The 19172-nt window shown below is 39.9% G+C and overlaps 1 protein-coding gene across 3 annotated transcripts in view; it reads left to right on the top strand.

The window, feature by feature from the left end:
- SYT1 (synaptotagmin 1) overlaps window positions 1–19172 on the top strand; it is a 3823670-nt gene that overhangs the window by 821708 nt on the left and 2982790 nt on the right. The window lies entirely within an intron of this gene.

Below are 19172 nucleotides of genomic sequence, written 5' to 3'. Positions count from 1 at the left end.
TTTGGCCCAGTCTTACGGAAAGAAATACAACGACCCACAGACATCTTTTGAGATTTCCTATATTTTTTCTGAGACTTGCATTGTTCTTTATAGTTTCTATGTCAATAGTTTACCCCAGTAACTGTTAATGAAAACTGGTGCTTTTCTCTAAATTCCTGTAAGAAATTTTTGCTGCATTTTGTAACTCTGTAAGTGTGACCAGAGCACTTCAAGTAGACCCTGCTACACGTGCTCCGCTAAAGTGGTGTGTCCTGTTTCTCTAAATGCAGCTTATGTTATTATCCGATTGGCCTAGCTGCCTGGCACGGTCTCAGGTTAAAGCAGGAGTATAATAGAATATTAATAATTAGCCCATTGTAAAGCAATAATAAGCTCTGTCCACCCTGTTTGAAGCATTTTGGTTCATTATGGAATACGATGCATTTGGTTTAGTTACAGATTTGGACCATAGGATTCTCTTCACCATGAATAGGAGTAAAAGCCATACAATCTAAAAAAAACTGCAATAACAACTGGCATCCATGCTACTCTGAGAGTGTGAATTTTTTAATATGTTTATTTATGATTTTCATACGAAGATGTGTAAAGAGTTAACGTGTAAAACGAGTGACTTTTGAAAAAATGATTGTTCATGTTTGTTTTCTGTCTTTAACTGAGCAAACATTCTAACTAAATACTGTGGTTATTTTCCTAAATTCAAAGCTTACAAAAAGTGTTTTTGAATTTTGTGTAAATGTGCCCACAGCTACTCCTAGTGGGTTGCAGCGCTATGTCCTACAAGGTCATGTTTTAACCGAGCATTGCATAAGTTGAAATGTCCTATTGTTTGAGAATGTTACTAATATCTGGTCTTTCCTCAAGGATGGAAGTGAAGTGAAACAGTAAAAGTTTCTTTGTGAGACAAGACGTTTGAGAGGCGATGAAACAACGGAGCTACAGATGAGACTGAAGAGGAATTGTTATTATTGAAGAAAACGTTATAGTTAGTGTAGATTTGTTGGGTTTTAGGTCATCAATTTAGTTGTTAATTGGCTGAAACTTAACCACCCCATAGACTGACCAATCATAAGCTTATTAGGATTTAGTATTACAACTGGGTAGGATTCTTTGGGGTTTAGTTAGAGTTGATTTGGGAACAGAATTAGAGATCCTATGTATGGTTCGGGTTTAGCTGTTGTTAGGCCCAACTCTTCTGATGATACAGCTAATGGTGCCCCCTGGCCGAAGCAAGCTATTGACTGTTGACTGTAAAGTGTGTCAATCGAATGATATGATGTGTCTCTTTTGCTTTTCAGGTACCAGCTGCAAATAGTGATTACGTTGCTGCACATTACTAATATTTCTTTTTATTAATCATGTTACAGAGTTTTCTAAATTTGTGTTTCTAAATTCTTTTTACATGAATCCCAACTGTTAGAAATGGGGTCTTTGGTTGACAGTCAGGTTACCCCCTGTTCAAGCAAGGACCCTCACTCTAGTTAGGATAAAAGAGAATCACCCTCAGCTAACCCCTGCTTACCCCCTTGGTAGCTTGGCAGAGCAGTAGGCTTAACCTCAGAGTGCTGGGCGTAAAGTATTTGTACCAACACACACAGCAACTTAATGAAAACACTACAAAATGACACAACACCAGTTTAGAAAAATAGGAAACATTTATCTAGACAAAACAAGACCAAAACGACAAAAATCCAACATACACAAGTCAAGTTATGATTTTTAAAAGGTTTAAAATAAAAAGAGTCTTTAGGTAGTTGTAACAACACACTAGCGCTGCTAGCGTGTAAATGTACCTGGTTTGCGTCAAAAATAACCCCGCACGGGCGGTGTGCGTCGAAAGTAACCCTGCACGGCTGTGTGCGTCGAAAACAACTCGGCACGGCGGTGCGCGTTGAAAAAGCCAGCCACACGACGATCCGAAAGTCCCGCGGCGCAGGGTGCGATCTCTCAGCCTCCGTCAGCGATGCTGCGTGTCGTTTCTCCTGCTCCGGGCGTCGGTTTTTCGGTCGCGTTTCCTGCGGCGTCGTTTCTCAGCTGCGGAACCGGCGTCGCGTCGTTTTCTCAGCCGCGATCGGATTCGCGTCGATCTTTTCTCCGCACGGCGCTCGGTGCGTGTATTTTTGTCCTTAGGCTGCCAGCCTCTCCTTTCAGGGTCCCAGGAACTGGAAGGGCACCACAGAGCAGAGTAGGGGTCTCTCCAGAGACTCCAGGTGCTGGCAGGAAGAAGTCTTTGCTATCCCTGAGACTTCAACAACAGGAGGCAAGCTCTACATCAAGCCCTTGGAGATTTCTTCTTCAAGATGGAAGGCACACAAAGTCCAGTCTTTGCCCTCTTACTTTGGCAGAAGCAGCACTGCAGGAAAGCTCCACAAAGCACAGTCACAGGCAGGGCAGCACTTGTTCCTCAGCGATCAGCTCTTCTCCAGGCAGAGGTTCCCCTTGATTCCAGAAGTGTTTCTAAAGTTTGTAAGTTTGGGTGCCCTTCTTATACCCATTTTAGTCTTTGAAGTCACCTTCCTTCAAAGGGGACTCACACCTTCTTGTGAAATCCTGCCTTGCCCAGGCAAGGCCTCAGACACACACCAGGGGGTTGGAGACAGCATTGTCAGAGGCAGGCACAGTCCTTTCAGATGAGAGTGACCACTCCACCCCTCCCTCCTAGCAGAGATGGCTAATCAGGAAATGCAGATTACACCCCAGCTCCCTTTGTGTCACTGTCTGGTGTGAGGTGAAAAACAACCCAACTGTCAAACTGACCCAGACAGGGAATCCACAAACAAGGCAGAGTCACAGAATGGTTTAAGCAAGAAAATGCTCACTTTCTAAAAGTGGCATTTCCAAACGCACAATCTTAAAATCAACTTTACTAAAAGATGTATTTTTAAATTGTGAGTTCAGGGATCCCAAACTCCACATGTCCATCTACTCTCTAGGGGAATCTACACTTTAATCATATTTAAAGGTAGCCCCCATATTATCCTATGAGAGAGAGACAGACCTTGCAACAGTGAAAACGAAATTGGCAGTATTTCACTGTCAGGACATATAAACCACATTACTATATGTCCTACCTTATCCATACACTGCACCCTGCCCTTGGGGCTACCTAGGGCATACCTTAGGGGTGCCTTACATGTAAGGAAAGGGAAGGTTTAGGCCTGGCAAGTGGGTACACTTGCCAAGTCGAATTTACAGTGTAAAAATACACATACAGACACTGCAGGGGCAGGTCTGAGACATGATTACAGAGCTACTTATGTGGGTGGCACAACCAGTGCTGCAGGCCCACTAGTAGCATTTGATTTACAGGCCCTGGCACCTCTAGTGCACCTTACTAGGGACTTACTAGTAAATCAAATATGCCAATCATGGATAAACCACTTACATACAATTTAAACAGGAGAGCATATGCACTTTAGCACTGGTTAGCAGTGGTAAAGTGCTCAGAGTTGAAAAGCCAACAGCAACATGTCAGAAAAAAATAGGAGGTAGGAGGCGAAAAAGACTGGGGATGACCCTGCATAAGCAAAAGTCCAACACCAACATATTGATGCTAATTTGTGGTTGGTGAGGGAACTAATTTGAAAAACTCATGACTTATCTTGAAATCATTTTAATGCTGAATAAATGTATACTTTGCCATTATTATCAGTTTTTGTATTATTAATAAGTGTGATTCTTTTGGAGATAATTTGTTTGATTGTCCTAATCAGATTGAGATATATAAGATGCTTTAATGAACCACTATTGATTTTATATGCTTAATTTGTGTTTGAGAGTTATTTTCGTAACATTAGCATTGCTAATATAGGGAAATAAATTAATACATTATTCTAATAGGCTGGTGTGGTTATTGAGTGTAGTTTAATATTATTGAATTGTGATTGATTTTTGTTGATGCTTACATCGCTCATTGATGACATCCCCTCAAACCTATGTCGCTTCGATCCATTGCCCTCTAGCGCAGAATCCACTATTCAGTGTAAATAATAGCTAGGGTTCTGTGGTGCTGCAGCAGTTTTTGGTAGTAGAGGATGGTTACGTCATTGTTTTGATGATGTGATGTCATAATGAGGTTGTGAGGCTTGGGTGTGAATAAAATTGTTGAATTGTTGTTTTCTTTCTTTCAAATTGTTATACGGACTTAACAAGATGAGTTGCTAGTTGCCTTAAGTGACTTTCCCCGGTTCTTTGAGACCCCCTAGGTTGAAGGGTATGTTCTTAGCGGTGTTTGGTTGAATTTGAATGAAGTGTTTTTGCGCTTGCACAGCTTTAGCTAATTTGCAGATGATTGTGACGGATATGAGTCTAGAAGAGTAGAGATTCTTGAATTGGTTAATAAGATGGAGTGGGCGTACTCCTATAGATATGAGAGTAGGGAAGGGGTATTCTTCATTTGAGTGTGGCACTTGATGCAGGAAAAAATAATTTACATGGTTGTTGGTGACACACCTAAGGAGAGAGGCCTGGGACTCTAGAGTATATTGATAAGTGTAGAGAGACACTTGGTTTATGTTGTAATTCGTTCATTTAATAGACCGATCTTTCGTGATTGGTAACTCAAGTTGGTGTGAATGAAATCATACTGAAGATTTGGTGAGTACTAAGTGCACTAGACAATAATCCAAGGAAAAGTGGAGAAGTGAAGTTCACGGGTCGAATTTTGCTCACGATTGTAGTAACTGTGGAAAAGGAGTAGGCGAAAGTTGAAGGTTACTTTGGAAGGTTCTGAAGCATTTGTGTTACCCTATCTGTAGTAAATGAGCGAATTTGTTTTCTTATTTTAAGTTAGCTTGCAAATTAATATTGCGTTGATTTTGTCTGTGGGTTGTGAAAGATTGGTACGACAGACTTTGTCAGCATCTCAGTGAAAGGAGGGTGAATGTGTTGGTGTGACGTAGTTGGTGCCACCATGGGATTGGTTGATTAGTAGAAGGAGTCGTGCACGGATTCGTCAATAAGTCTGACATTAGAGTAACGTGATTGGAAGGTGAGGGGGTCAAAGAGAATTGTTGGATCGTAGTCACTTTTCATGATTGGTTATTCTTTCTTTATCCTTTGCTCATTATTTGTATTTGCTTAGTTTAGCTGAGTTTGATAATAATTTTTGTTGTAGACATCAGGGTTTGACTAAATTCAGTCAAAAAATGAAGTTTTTCAAAGCTTTGAGAAGTGCGTTGAGGGGTGATAAATACATTCCGGCACTCGAAGGAGAGGTTTGTCCATCAGAAAATACACCGGCATATATTGTGTTTGAGGAGAGAGGTGCAGCGGCATGCCTTTGGTTGAAACATTGGGTCAAAATTACAAAGAAAGAAAGTTGTCTGGCTTTCCCAGAACATGGTACATTTAATTTAGGAATTTTGGATAATTTAGGGTAAAAAATGTACAGTTTAAAACTTTCACCAAGGCCAGTACAATACGAAGCATTAGCAATATGGGAGTGGGTAGCAAAACAGCAACAGGCTTTAAAATTTTAAAAGAAAATGAGAAGAGTAGAAAAGACGTTATCTGAAGCTATATGGGAAGAAGAGCAGAAAAGGTGGAGAGTAGAAACTTTACATGGGGTCAGGTTATTTTCTGCAAGAACAAAGGAGGATGAGATTGAAACAAAAGATGGAAAGAAAAAGAAGGGATCATTGGACGTTAAAGAACAAAACATAAAAGACCCAAAACGACTTATGTTCAATGATGATGAAATGGAGAAAGATGAGATAGTTACTCAAGTTTCAGAGAGCTATCCTCCACCAAATGTGAGGCATCAAAATGATAACAGATCGAATGGGAGTGTAATTTGTAATACAATTCCTACTGCACCATCGATTTCAGAATCAGCAACGAGTATTCTGGACAATGAGAGAGTTCAGATGCAGAGTAGTTTTAATGACTCATTGAGTAACAGACAACAGTTTGAAATGAACATTCCTGAGATACAGCCGGAGGGTCAGATTGTGAGAACAACTACTAATTTAGTGTTGTCACAAGGTCGGCAAGGTATGAACTTGGGAGAACCTGTTCATATGCAGATTCCACAGATGCAGAGCATGGGTGCAGGACAAACACATAGAGTTGGAACACTGATTACTCCAGATGCAATTACTATACCTTTTACGATGGGTCCGGTAACCCCATTATATGCTCGTGTAGTCATTATTAAATGTGCTGAATAGACACAGGCCAAGTTTGAATGAGACAAATTCTCTAATAGATTTGTCACCTGTTGAGAATTTGGGAACAATGGCTCCGAACAATGTACGAGCTCAGGGCAAGAGCGAGGTGCAGGTGCACAAGCCAATGGAGTATCATTGAAAGGCTTGTCTGCACAAGAAATAGCAAAATGGTTGGAAGATTTAAACAATCCAAAACAACAAGAGAGAAAAGATAAAGAGGAAGAAACAATAAACAGAGTACAATTGAATATGGAAGGGAGAGAACTCTTAGAAGGGACCATGGGGGTGAAAAGACTTGAATCCTATACTGCGGGGCAGTTGAGATATCTATGTAAAATCACTACAAACAGTGCAGGCAGAGTTTATCAACGGTTACAAGACGTAGCAGACGAATATGACATTGACTTGACAAAAATGAAAACACTGAAAAGAAGTTATAGATTACATTTGAAGGAGGAAGATTTTATTCACATGAGATCTGCGGGAATCAGAACACATCTTAAAGAAGCAAATGAACATACCGAGACAGGTTCAAATGATACAGAGCCCAATGGAACAGCAACAAGTTATGCTTTTACAAGTGGTCACGAATCAGAGTAAAGACAAAAGTGCAAAAATAGTTGAACAATTTCCTTTACACAGTGAGAATGGAATAAACGCTGAATTGCCGTTGGATAGTTCAGATGAGGAGGAGTGTATGATGGCTGCATCATTAGAAGTGGATCAGAGAGGAGCTTAGGTGCAGGGTGAAGTACATGGTCAGGAAGTTAATTTTCTGGTCGACACAGGAGCGACATGCTCAACAATAAGGACAATAGAAGTTACAGACATGCCTGTTTCAGAAAGGACAGTGCAGATAGTAGGGGTTGCAAATAAACATTTGGTTAATGCCCTTACATTACCAGTTCTAGTGAAAATTGGAAACTTTAGAGAGTATCATAGTTTTGTTGTTTGTGATTCCAGTCCAGTATCATTGTTGGGAAGAGACTTACTGTGCAAAATAAATTGTTTGATTATGTTTTCATTTAAGGGAATTCAAATTGAGACAAATAGTAATGATGAGAAAGATTTGTCATTTGATGAAGGGAAAAGGATGATGTCTTGTGAAATAGCTTAGCTGGATGTTGAGGATGGTCAGGTAGATGACAATAAGCAGGCAAATGAAGATCACTATTTGGAAGACTTCATTTCTTCCCAGTCTTTGAAAAGAAAGATTTGCCAATTGATATGCAGGAAAGAGTTAAATCAAAAGTTTGGGATTGTTCGGGAAAGGACATTGATTTGATCAAAGGAGTTGAAGGAGTCAAAGTGGCAGTGAAAGAGAATGTGGTGTTTCCGCAGACTGCACAATACCCGATGACAAATTAAATATTAGAAGGGATCAGCCCATTGAAAGAACAATTCTTGGCATGAGGAGTTTTGAAAGAAGTAATGAGCAGTCAGTGTAATTCACCAATAATGGGTTTAAAAAACCCGACTGGTAAAATTCCTCTGGTTCAGGATTTGAGAAAAATAAATGACATAGGGGGTCATTCTGACCCCGGCGGGAACCGCCATATGGCCGCTCCGCGGTCGGAAGACCGCTGGGGCCATTCTGACTTTCCCGCTGGGCCGGCGGGCGCTAGCCAATATAGCGCCCGCCGGCCCAGCGGGAAAGAGGCCTGCAACACTGAAGCCGGCTCCGAATGGAGCAGGCGGTGTTGCAGGTGTGCGACGGGTGCAGTTGCACCCGTCGCGCTTTTCACTGTCTGCTATGCAGACAGTGAAAAGCTTCATGGGGCCCTGTTAGGGGGCCCCTGCACTGCCCATGCCAGTGGAATGGGCAGTGCAGGGGCCCCCAGGTGCCCCAGGACACCCGTTCCCGCCATCCTGTTCCTGGCGGTGAAAACCGCCAGAAACAGGCTGGCGGGAAGGGGGTCAGAATCCACATGGAGGATTCTCCCAGCCGGGGTTAATTCGGCGGGAAACCGCCGGACCCGGCTGGGCGACCGCGGCTGTACCGCCGCGGTCGGAATGACGTTTGAAGCACCGTCAGCCTGTTGGCGGTGCTTCCGTCATCAGCCACCCTGGCGGTCTATGACCGCCAGGGTTGGAATGAGGGCCATAGTGGTGACATAGTGGTGATTCCATTTGATGCAGAATGGTTCACAGTCATTGATTTGTGCCAAGCTTTCTTTTCTGTGCCACTACATGAGGAAAGTAGATATCTCTTTTGTTTCAAATTTCTGGCCAGAATCTACTGTTGGTGTAGAATTCCTCAAGGGTTTTCAGAATTACCATCAATTTTCAATCAGATTTTGAAATAGAACATGGAGTCATTGGTAATGCCTTAACAATCGACTTTAGTATAGTACATTGATGATTTGTTGATCACATCAAAGTCAAAGGAAGGCTGTAGAGAGGATATGATTGCATTGTTGAATTTTCTGGGAGGCAATGGTCATAAAGTTTCTCCTACTAAGTTGCAGTATTGTCAGCAAGAAGTAAAATACTTGGGGCATTTGATTGAGAAAAGGTTGAGGAGAATTTCAAGAGAGAGAGTAGCGGAAATAATCAAAATGAAACTGCCAAGTTCAAAAAAAGAGATGAGAATGTTTTTGGGAATGGTAGGATATTGTTGTCAGTGGATTCCATTTTTTTCTGTTATTTCAAAGCCATAGCAAAGATTGACACATAAGGATGTTTTAGATCTGATAATGATGGCTGAGAAATGCATGAGACCTTTCACTGAGCTGAGAGAGAGTTTGTGTCAAGCACCAGCTTTAGGTATGCCTGATTACACAAAACCTTTCTTATTGTTTTGTCATGAGAGAGATGGATGTTCTTTGTTTGTCTTGACTGAAAAACAGTGGTGTCAATCGTCCAGTAGCATATTTTTCAGCTACTTTGGATAATGGTGCAGCAGCCTTACCTGGTTGTCTGAGAGCAGTTGCAGTTGTTGAGCAGAGTATAACTCAAAGTGAGAACATTGTGAAGGGTTATCCTCTGGAAGTGATGGTACCTTATTCATTAGAAATTCTACTGACCAGGTAAAAAACACAATACCTGACAAATGCAAGACTGACACAATATGAAACAGAGATTCTTGGGGCACCAAATGTAACAATAAAAAAGTGCACAGTGCTTATCCCGGCAACACCATTACCAAATGATGGGGAAGATCTATCTAGAATAGATGATGTTGAACATGATTGTTTAGAAGTGACAGAAGTATGCACCAAACCAAGAGACAACGTCAAAGACACTTGTTTGGAAGACAATGATCAAATTCTCTTTGTTGATGGTTCATGCTTAAGAGACAACATGGGTGCCTTAAGAGCAGGATATGCAGTGTATACAGTTACTGGCATATTAGAAGCTTCATGGCTTAAAGGAGTAATATCTGCACAAGTTGCAGTATTGGTGGCTCTTACTAGAGCATGCCAATTATCAGACCAAATGAAAGTGACAATCTAAACTGATAGTCAATACGGACTTGGTATCGTACATGACTTTGGGCAAGTTTGGTCACAAAGGGGGTTCCTGACTTCTTCAGGTTCACCTGTGAGAAATGGAGAAAGAATACATGATTTGTTACAAGCAGTACAGCCACCTGAGAAATTTGCTGTGGTTAAATGCAGTGCACACCAGAGAGGACAAGATTATGTAACATTGAGAAATGCTTATGCAGATCAAGTTGCAAAATTTTGCGCTCTGAATAGGATTTCACTAAAAGAAATTGGGAATTGATGTCCGAAAATGAAGAGATTTATGCAAATTTCACCATGCAGATAGTTGAGACATTGGGTGAATTGAAAGCAATACAGAACCATGTTCCAAAACTGGAGCATGGGGTTTGGATAAAACATTGTTGCATACAAAGGGAAGATGAAATTTGGGTAACAGTAGAGGGAAAAGCAGTCTTACCAAACAGCTTGTTGACACAAATGGCTAGATACTATCATGGTCAAATGCACATAGGAAGAGATGTGATGATCAGGAGTTTTAAACAGTTCAGGTACAATCCCAGACAAGTGGCAGAGCTGGTTTGCCATAGGTGCATAATTTGCCAACAAATGAATGTCGGCAAAGGAACAATTGTCAACATGGAACACATAGGTATGGCAGGAGGTCTATTCAGTAGAATGCAAATGGATTTCAGTGAGATGCCTGCATGTGCTGGTTTAAAATACTTGTTGGTGATAGTGTGCATTTTTAGTCATTGGATTAAGGCATAACCTACAGTGGCTAAATTGCTTTTGCAAGAACTAATCCCATGTTTTGGTTTTCCGGTTTCAACTGAATCAGATAGCGGAACACACTTTAATAATGAGGTGATAAAGTAGCTTTTTTCTGCATTAAACATTCAGCAGAGACTACATTGTAGCTATCGCCCAGAAGCGTCATGCCTAGTAGAACAGATGAATGGAACATTAAAATGATGATTGACCAAAGTGTGTGCATTGACAAATTTGAAATGGCCAGATGCTTTATCACTAATAATAATGTCAATGAGAAGCACTCCTGATAAGAAGACTGGGTTGTCTCCACATGAGATTTTGATGAGGAGAGCGATGAGATTGCCAGCAATACCTGCAAATGCACTTGTGAATATTACAGATGATATGGTGCTAAATTACTGCAAAAGCCTGGCTGATGTAGTTCGGTCTTTTTCTCATCAGGTGGAAGTTGCAACAGCACAACAAATGCAAGGTCACGGTCACAGTTTGAGGGCAGGAGACTGGGTGTTTATACAGAAACATGTACGAAAGTCTTGCCTTGAGCAGCGGTGGAAGGGACCCTATCAGATTGTGCTCACTACGACGAGTGATGGTAAGTGTGCTGGTTTGCCGAATTGGGTGCATGTGAGCCATACGAGAAAGGTGCATAATCGAACAGGAAGAGAAGAACTGTTGAGATTACCAGCGATACCTGGAAACAAAGAGAAAGAAAATGAGCAAAATGTCGACAATGGCAGAGATATACCTACTCCTATAACAGATGAAAAAGAGCAGAATGCTGAAGGAGTTGAGCAAGCTGCGAATGGAGTAGAGGGATCAGTCAAAAAGGGAAATTAAAAGACTGACTTCAACTTGAGGAGGGAGCGCTCAAACGAGGAAGAAAAACAGGAAACACAAGCAGAAAGATCTTCTCAGAGGAGGGTGACCTCAGCAGCAGGTGGTTTGACATACCAAACTGAAGAAGAGACATACCCCATTGGTAAAGGAATTGAGAATAGTCCCGCCCAAGTGGATTATATTCTTCCTGAACCAGTTGCGGGAACATCAGAAGAAAAATGTCCAAAGGCAAGTGAAGACTCAATACTAAGAAGATTGCTGACAAAAGGAACATTGAAAGGAGACAATTGGCCAGAGAAAGTTTCAAAGAGCTGAAAGGTTGATGTAATTCCACTGATTCAAGAGGAAAAAGAATTGAATGAAGGAGAACACACTAGTGGAGAAGAAACTGAGAGTGGCAGAAGACCAAAAAGGGAAAGAGTTGCAAGCAAAATATGTGCTGGGCCTGAATGGGCATATTTAAGTACAAGTGACTGGCAGGAAGAATTCATGAGCTATTGTTTTGACAGAGACATAGAAAATTCTTACTTTGGAACATGAAGATTTGAAAGAAAGAGACTTTGGGTAAGGAGAAATGAAAAATTGAGTTTGAAAACTCACACGTAAGAGACAATTAATAATACTTACTGGCATATACAAATAAATAACTGGATTAGACAAGCTGCTATACTGAACTTGATAAAGGGACAGTCCAAGAGTGAATGAATTATCATTATTGAAAAAATCAAATTAGGAGGCATTTTTTAAGTGTTTTTGTTGAATTTTGAATTGTTTTTTTTTATTTTATTTTTTAGAAGAATATAGAAAAATGAATAATTGTTATGTTTATTGTTGTTTCTTTAGATTTGACTGATAAGTCACTAACAAAAGATAAATTTAGGATAGATGTCAAATACCTACACAAACAGAAAGAGCTTGCTTCCAATGTTTTCTATTAATTATTGCATGAGTATGTTGAGGCAATGGAGGAACTACTCATCATAGCTTACCAATGACTCATGTTATACATTGCAGTCTTTTGCTAACGCGTTTCTTTAATCAAGAATATATCCAGTATTTTTATTCAAACTATGACATGGTATTGTCGTTTGTACCTGTCATAGGTTATTTGAATAAAATAGCCAAAGAAAATAACATAGTAAATATGAGAGATGTCTTTGAGCCTACTTTAACCTTTCATACAGCTTTTGCTCATAGAAATAACTTGATTTGTTTACTAACACCAGTAGAAAAGAAGTTCTCAGATAATACAGAAGACAGAAGAAGAGAAATAAATGCAAAGATAGATTAGGGAATTATAAATAGAAAGCCTGGAATAGATTATGTTTATACTGACATTACTAAACAAGGAAACTAACAATAGATGCTGAGCATGTAGGGAAACTTTGTATATATAGACCTTGGGGTAAGAATGTTTTTATATTTAGGAGTAAGTGGTATTTTATGATGAATGGAGAGGACCCTCCAGTACCTGGGATTTATAATACTTGTGGAAGAAATGCATATTACTGTCTTCCTAGAGGATGGTATGGAACATGTTATTATTTGGGATTAGTCTTTCAAAAAATCTATCAGTTGGAAGACTTGAGTAGGATTCCTGAATCGATGAAATTTCAAACAAGACACAAGCGAGAATCAATTTCTAGCATTGTGGGGGATATTTTTGGGGCTATAATTCCCTCAGTGGGAGAAGTCCTAAATTCAGTTAAGATTCAGAAGTTGTCTACAATAGTAGATAACATGTTGACAAAATATTCTAGAGCTATCATTCTTCTGGATACAGAATTGGCTGTTACATGGCACTTCAGAATCGCCTTGCATTAGGCAATCTTTTGGTGAAAGAGGGTGGCGTTTGTAAATTATTGGGTTCTAATCATTGCTGTTCTTATATACCTAATAATTCAAGTAAAGTTAAAGAGCTGATTAAAAATGTAACAAGTACTACTAGTGAGGATCCAAAAGAACTAACAGAAGCTACAGTTTGGGAAAAAGCTGGCAAAAGGATTAAAGCTGTGGGGAACTGGTTTAGCAATGTGGGGAGAAATATTATTTGGACAATAGCAAAATGGGTATCAATAACTATATTTTGTGTAATTGGCATTTGGGGAACATATAAAGTGATACAAAGTTTTAAGAGAAGAAAATCAGAAAAGAATAGAAGACATTTTGAAATACATGTGAATTAATTCTACAGAGGGAATAAAAGAAGAAAAATAAATAATGTGAAAATAAATTAGACAACATTTTGAAATTGATGATTAGGAATTAATTTATTATGGGTTGATGTGATGACATAAATAGTCATCAGAGGAGGGATTGTGAGAGTGTGAATTTTCTAATATGTTTATTAATGATTTTCATACTAAGATGTGTAATGAGTTAACGTGTAAAACGAGTGACTTTTGAAAAATGATCGTTCCTGTTTGTTTTCTGTCCTTAACTGAGCAAAAATTCTAACTAAATGCTGTGGTTATTTTTCATAATTCAAAGCTTACAAAAAGTGTTTTCAAAGTTTGTGTAAAAGTGCCCACAGCTACCCCTATTGGGTTGCAGAGTTATGTCCTACAAGCTCACGTTTCAACCGAGCATTGCATAAGTTGAAATGTCCTATTGTGTGCGAATGTTACTAATATCTGGTCTTTCCTCGAGGATGGAAGTGAAGTGAAATAGTAAAAGTTTCTTCCTGAGACAAGACATTTGAGAGGCGATGAAACAATGGAGCTACAGACAAGACGGAAGAAGAATTCTTATTATTGAAGAAAAGTTATAGTTAGTGTAGATTTGTTGTGTTTAGGTAATCAATTTAGTTGTTGATTGGCTGAAACTTAAACACCCTATAGATTGAACAATCATAAGCTTATTAGGATTTAGTATAACAACTGGGAAGGATTCTTGGGGTTTTAGTTAGAGTTGATTTGGGAGCAGAATTAGAGATCCTATGTATGGTTCGAGTTTAGCTGAGCGGGTTTAGTTGTTGTTAGGACAAACTCTTCTGATCATACAACTGATGGTTTCCCCTGGCCGAAGCAAGCTATTGACTGTTCACTATTGGTAAAGTATGTAATCGAATGATATGATGTGTCGCTTTTGCTTTTCAGGTACCAGCTGCAACTAATGATGACATTGCTGCACATTACTAAAATGTCTTTTTATTGATCAAGTTACAGAATTTTTCTAAATTTGTGCTTGTAAATTCTTTTTACATGAAGCCCAACATGTTGATGCTAATTCGTGGTTAGCGAGGGAACTAATTTGAAATGTGCATGACTTATCTTGAAATCATTTCAATGCTGAATTAATGTATACTTTGACATTATTGTCGGTTTTTGTATTATTAATACGTGTGATTCTTTTGGAGATAATTTGTATAATTGTCCTAATCAGATTGAGATATATGAGATGCTTTAATCAACCGCTATTGATTTTATATGCTTATCATTTGTGTTTGAAAGTTATTTTTGTAACATTAGCACTGTTAATATAGGGAAATAAATTCATAAATTCTTCTAGTAAACTGGTGGGGTTATTGAGTGTAGTTTAATATTATTGAATTGTGATTGACTTTTGTTGATGCTCACATCGCTCATCGTTGACCTCCCCTCAAACCTATGTCGCTTTGATTCATCTTCCTCTAGCACAGAATCCACTATTCAGTGTAAATAATAGCTAGGATTCTGTGGTGCTGCAGCACTACCCAACTCATGTCATGCAGGGACACATGACTTACATAATCCTGAGCTAAGGAACGATGGCAGTCTTCCTGAGAAAAGAAAATCCTCACATTACACTCTACATACAAGTGGGCCTGCAAAAATCAAATTTGCAATCTAATATGAGCTACTTATTATAGTTGTGTTTCTATTGATACATGGAATAAATGCAGTCAGGTGAAAAAATTAGGCTCACATTTGTGACTTGATAGGTTTAGATTTTTTCACAGTAGTTAAAAAAACCTACCTAAACCGCCAACTATTGGACCAGAGCTTGCACTCAATTGCAGGTGATAAGAGGAGGTGGAAATGATCATTGCTTGCTGCGTGGGCGTTTTTAATGTAGGGTGGATTTATAGAACTGCTTCTCGCCTCTCAGTGTATCCAGGCATTTGTTACTCAAAAAGACCTGCTGTCATCTACCTTCTTCGAGGAAGGGCATCTTCGGGCTGTCTGTTCTCAGTGAGACATTATGGGATGGCTAGCAGATGTTTCTGAAATGTCTTTGAAATGGCCCTGTCTCAAACAGTAGGAGACAGGAGGTTGTGCAATCCACAATTGTGCTCGTTATCCAGAAGGCTGTCTTTAATCTAGCTAGATTATCCAGGAAAAGTGTGCTGGGGAGCTTTGGAGCTACTAGGCAAGTTGTGAGAATGACAATCTCTTTGCATCATAGTGCAATTAACAATGGAGAAGGATCACCTACAGATAACACCCTGTGTTTCCTTTCAGTAGTTCATGCTTAGCTCACTAACACCTCTAGACTAGCATGGAAAAAGAAGGTGACGGAGGGCTACTGTTTCTGCAGTTCTAAAGGATTACCATTCTATCTGCTAGAGGACTATGAAAGCACTGCTCCTACATATTCTGAAAATGTGTCTTATAACAAGATCGGAGAAACAATTTTCTGACCTTGTCGAATGGGCTTTTCAGACCAAATATTTTCACAATGGACTCTTACGTTCCTGAAATTCAGGAAGCAGAGGAAAGCCCAAGGAAAAGGAGGGTACAGACCTGTTGCCAGGATAAAAGTAATCTGATGTGCTGCTCGCAAGACTGTGGAAGATTGCCACCATTTGTGAGTAGGCACTTAAAAATTATGTAAAATTGACTTGGGGCTCTAAGACTAGTTTGGAGGAGTCTGAAAAACATTTCACAAAACAATTTTTCTTTTTCCTGGAATACTACTGATAAGTAACACAAAGCATCCATATTTTTTAAGACTGGGTACAACCAAGTCTTAATGTCATCAGATAAGACTCACCATCTTAAAAAGGTCTTTAATGAGCATAAGCTGACCGTGTGGATTACTTAATAGTCAAGTCCCATGTCTTTAACCTTGTTGGATAACTTGAGCTCAGAATCATGATTACATTTAACTGAATAGAGCTTCACTTGGACCAAAAACCTAACTGAGTCTGGTGGGGATCATTAACTTGATGGCCTCACTTGGGGCCAGATGTAGTAAGCGTTTTGCATGGCTCAAACTGTGAAAATCGCAGTTTGCGCCATGCAAAACGTGCATTGCAATGCACATGCCTATTTTGCGAGTCAGTACCGACTCGCAAAATGGGAATGCAATTCGCAAGTAGAAAGGGGTGTTCCCTTCCTATTTGCGACTCTCACCGCAATGCAAAAATGCTTTGTGACCGCGAACGTGGTCGCAAAGCAATTCGCAGTTACCACCAGTGTCACACTGGTGGTAACCCATTCGCAAAAGGGAAGGGGTCCCCATGGGACCCCTTCCCCTTTGTGAATGTTGCCGTTAATGTTTTTTCAGAGCAGGCAGTGGTCCAACGGAACCAAATGGTTTCGTTATTTTTTTGTATTGCAACTTGTTTTCCTTTAAGGAAAACGGGCTGCAAGACAAAAAAAACAGTTTTATTTAAAAATCAGTCACAGACATGGAGGGCTGCTTTCTCCAGCAGGCCACCATCCCTGTGAGTGCAGGGATTGTGGAAAAAGGGTACAAAATGTGACCCACCTCATTAATATTATTGAGGTGGGTCTTTGTGACCCCATTGAGATTCGCAGACGGTGTCTGAGACACCGTTCTGCATCCAATTTTGCAAATCAGAAATTGCGAGTCGCACCGACTCGCAATTTCCGATTCACAAAATCAGAGTTTCCTACATCTGGCCCTTGGTGCCTTTGTCCCACTTCAGGATTATTCCATGAAGGTGCAAACCATAACTGGCCCAATCACCAACTTCATTCCAACCAAATGAGGTAGTAAATTGGCCACTTGAATGGCAGCAGATTTCTAAATATTTCAATTTCAATGCAACATTTTCTTTGTTTTCAGAGGGACATTTTTTGTACTTAAACATTCAACTCCCCCACAGTCTCTTAATTTTTGTTCATAATATTGATTATGTTTTTACTTCAAATTTCTGTTGGGCTTTTGGTATAGTTATATTTTATAGAATCATTGCTTGACGAGTTTGATGTACAGACAACCTCACACAGTTTCTTTGTGGATTGACTTGCTCCTCAGATCACACTACCGAATATAAATCAGATTTTCAGTATTACTAGAATGAATTTTGGCACATCAGGGACATTGTTTTCTTTAATGAAACCATTATTAAATCAATTAATAAAATAAAAATAAAATAATAAAACTAAAATAAAGAAGGTCATCACAAACAGTCTAGTAAATAGGCCTGTTAAAACCAGTTTGCTGAACCTTTATGAGATGAATATAGAATAATGTGCTTCAGTATATCGAAATGCACATTTATGGTTGAAAACATATGAAATCCTGCATTAATAATACTAAACCCATTAAATTCTATTTTTTCATAAATATTTGAAGAATATATTTGCATATCTTAATGCAGAGATTCCAAATGTTGTTTAGAGATCTCAGCCACAAGAGTCAATGTAAAGTCTTGTTATTTTCTCCTCTCAGTGCATGTTTGCTTACTTTTGTTTTTGCTTAGTCCATCATCTCTGGCCTTGGATACTCTACATGACCAGTACTGGGAACTGAGGGTCTACCAGTGTCCCCACTGGGTAAGGGAACATCATGCCCTAGATTAAAGAACACTGTTCCTTGAGCCTGGAGTTCCAGCATCTGCCTGACCTGTCCATCGAGATCAGTGCAACAATTGAGTTAACTACCTGTGTGTACAGTGGTGACTCCTTTATGCCAGGTTGGGATAGCAGTGAAGAATAAGGGCCACCCCCCTGGAGCTGGGCTGTTAGGAGATGAAGACTGACTCCCTGTGCAGCTTTGTGATCGAAAGAGGGCCATCAAATTATTGTGCTGTTATGAGCCCTGTATCCTAGGAGGGGGGCTGTGGTGAAGTGGGAGTTTATCCTTGAAGCAGCATTTTACCGTAAAGAAGAAGTGTGTTGTGACCTGCAGAGGAAGAGGAACAAGTCATCCATTGACTCCAGGATTACTCCGGACCTGCTGCCAGATTGACAAATACTTAACAAGTGACCAGAGAAGTACTCACTATGGATGCCTGCCACCTTGACTGCAGCATCTCAATGTATGTTCCCCAGCAGGTTGAAAACACCCACTCAAATATTTTGAAGCATCACTTCAAAGAGAGTGGATAAGACTGAATTGTGGATCACTGGGCCCCAGGGGGGCAACTTGCTTTGACTGACATGCCACGGCTTGGAGACACTTTGCCTTTCTTAACGCTTATTGTGGAACTTCAAAGGCCTGAACTTGCGGGGTTTAGCTTGGATGTCCCCTCTTGTAACTAGGAAACAACCTTGTTCCTTGGATTGGAAAGTGGGATTCAAGGGCTAGCCATGTAAAGCTAGTGTCTGCCTTATGAAGACTATGTATATTATTTGTAGAGTGCCGTATTGTAGTCTGTGTTTGAAAATGTTCCTTTTTACATAAAAGCTAATATGTGATTGGAAAATCATATTGGGTGCAGCTGGATATATTTTGAGTGTTCAGCATACACCTCTCCCTTTCTCAAAAAGCCTTGAAATGTTTGACCAAAGCTTCAAGTGCTGAAGTGATACTTGGCCCAACTGCTCAATGCTCAAAGTATGTTGGGCTTTGAACATCATGTTTATTAGGTCTCAACCACAATGTTTGGGCCTAATAGCTCCTCCCTGCCCTGTGGCACTCTGAACAGGATTGTGACTACTGGCAGCAAGCGGTGGGATGCCAACAACTAGGAGTCGAAGGTGCAGGTGTTGTTCTGGACATTTCCAGTTTATGCCAGTAACACAATTGTCATGTTTTTACAAAACAAACTTGG

The sequence above is a fragment of the Pleurodeles waltl genome, chromosome 4_1 (assembly GCF_031143425.1).
Source record: "Pleurodeles waltl isolate 20211129_DDA chromosome 4_1, aPleWal1.hap1.20221129, whole genome shotgun sequence".
NCBI lineage: Eukaryota > Metazoa > Chordata > Amphibia > Caudata > Salamandridae > Pleurodeles > Pleurodeles waltl.
Note: the sequence above shows the minus strand (reverse complement) of the source record. Positions and strands in the feature narration are given on the sequence as shown.